Below are 2,851 nucleotides of genomic sequence, written 5' to 3' on the forward strand. Positions count from 1 at the left end.
TCGGGTCGAGGTTTATTTGTTCAATTTTATGCCTTAGTTTTGTGGTACAAGGATCCCAAAGGATACTGCCGTACTCTAGAATTGGGCATACCAGAGTAGAGCATGCTGCTAATTGGTCTGCTTTATACCTAACCTACCACAGCAGTGGAACAGCAACGCAAGCGATGCTGCCGCGACGACCTCTTTATCGGCCGCGCATTCAAAGACATGGCCCACGCTTCTTTGTACACGATCCCGCTTCTTTGTAACTTCCAGCAATATTGCTTAACCACATGCGGAATTTTAGATTATCCGCATAGTTCCTTAGCATTTCGGCGAACGAGCAATAATGCGGTTGCATTACGCCTCATTGTATCAGCTGAGGCACTCCCGGTACTTGCCTCTTTTTTGTAGTTCCAGCAATATCGCCAAACCACTGCGGAATTTTAGATTATCCGCATAGTTCCTCAGCATTTCGGCGAACGAGCAATAATGCGGTTGCATTACGCCTTGTTTTACCAGCTGAGACACTGCCGGTACTTCCATCTTTTTTTTTTTTTTTTTTGTAAGTTCTAGCAATATCGGCAAACCACTGCGGAATTTTAGATTATCCGCATAGTTCCTTAGCATTTCGGCGGATGAGCAATAATGCGGTTGCATTACGCCTCGTTGCACCAGCTGAGACGCTGCCGGTACTTCCCTCTTTTTTTTTTTTTTTTTTGTAAGTCTAGCAATATCGCCAAACCACTGCGGAATTTTAGATTATCCGCATAGTTCCTTAGCATTTCGGCGGATGAGCAATAATGCGGTTGCATTACGCCTCGTTCAATCACAATCATCTGATAAGGCGTGAGTTCGCCCCGGCTACTCCACTAAAGTTTTTTAGCGCACTCACCAGATGACATCACACCTGCTCTGTTTACAAGTGCGGCGTTATCCGGTGAGTGCATTAACATGAGCGAGCTCACCGATACGCAATGGCCATCCGTCACGTGAATTCGTAGCCGCGACTCACCTCACGCCTTATCAGATGACCCCCCCCCCCCCCTGCCTCCTGGATCCGCCATGATATCCAGCCAATCTTGGGCCAAGATATTAGAGAGTTTTAGCAGACCGTTGATAAGGTGACTAGCGTCGAACCGTATCAACCGGAACCAATCAATGGATAAGATTCTGAGTCACGCACAACTGCGATTGGTTCCGATAGGCAGGATAACTTTACCAACGGTATACTAAAACTCACTATTGTGCTGCTCGTGTGGTGACAGATGGCGCCTGTAAGTGAATTCATCGCCGTCGACAATGGAGGAGCGCAAAACGGTTACATCCCATTTCGCCTATTCCCATTTTGCCTAACTCGGATTATCGGATTAAAGAGGCGGGAGGGGTAACAGCCGTTAGGCGAAGTAGGACTGCCGTGCAATCTTATTAGGCAAAACGGGACTGTCAGCAAGTGGGCGTGACTTACACGCTCCGCCCGGATGGTGACGTGTGCAAGAAATGAATGTGCTCGTCCGACAACTACCTTACGTTGCCAAAAACAAGGACCCTTTACATTTGTAAATATAAGGTGTAAATATAACCTACAAATATAACAAAAACATTTTACAAACATCTTACATGGTGACTCCTCATGGACAGCATGACGAATGAAACAAGGCTTCGAGCCATGTTCAGTGTCACCTCAGCGATGTTAAATATGGAAACTGGTGTCACTATGGTCGTGTTTAACTTCACTTTTTATTTATGTTTTTATTTTTTTACTTTCGTGTTAGCGCCGCGAAGCTATGAGCGACGGCGAGGTGGCTATGAGCGAGATGCGGCTATGTGGAGATGAGCGGTGGCTATGAGCGACGTACAGATGAAGGCAGATGGAGAGAGGACAGCAGGAAGGAGTGGGGGGACAGGGGGTTAATATGCGTCTTGGGCAGACTTCAGGGGGAACTGTGCCGATATTCCTCTCGAAAGTCTTCGGAAAACCCAGGGAAATCCTCAGACTGCACTACCGGTGGTAGTATTTGAACCCAGCGCCTCCCAGTCAGCACGACACCACCGAGCGAGACGCCTTAACCCACGTTCAACCTAACTACCGTATTTTCGGGTGTATAATGCGCGCGTTATACAGTAAAAAAGTGCTCTGAAGAGGGCCTGCGCGCTATCTAACGGTGGGAGTTATACACGGAAATATTTTCCAACAGGGTTCCTTTTCTGGTCGGTGTCGTACAAATTTTAGTCTCTTCCAGGGTGTGCTGTGAATTTCTCCCAAATCACTTAGGGTCAGTTGAAAAAGCTGAAAAAGCCGGCGTTAAGGGCATTGGAATTAATAAAAAGTTGTGATACTGCTTAAGAATGTCATTGAGCAGTCTATAATTCAGAATGGCGAACGAGACATGATGTCGTACCTCGATGCCGTGGGACATCTAATGCATATTGAGTATAGCTGCAAATTTGGAAGAATGTTGAAGTGCCGAAATGAAAGCTGCCCTTTTAATTTAAAAAAAACTGTAAATAATAACCATGTTTTCACTCTTGCAACAGTCTATATTTGTGAACCAACAGATGAGGGAAGAAACCCTATTGTAATATGAATTATAAATACAGACCTCATGCTTCAGTGAAATCAACAAGGTTGCATATAAAGTTATAAGAGATCCGAAATTGACTTTTGGCAGCATGCTAGAGGACCGCCTTCTTTCTTACGTAACACGGATTAGTAGGCGAAGTGAGACTGTCTGCAGCATACATTAGGCCAAATGGGACCCCCTGCAGTTCGAGGTCGGTGGACCTGCTAAGGGATGGCGAGATAATCCGCTAAGAAGCATTAGGCAAAATGGGAATAGGCGAAATGGGAAGACACGGCGCAAAACATCAC

This window comes from Ornithodoros turicata, chromosome 9 (genome assembly GCF_037126465.1).
Source record: "Ornithodoros turicata isolate Travis chromosome 9, ASM3712646v1, whole genome shotgun sequence".
Lineage (NCBI taxonomy): Eukaryota > Metazoa > Arthropoda > Arachnida > Ixodida > Argasidae > Ornithodoros > Ornithodoros turicata.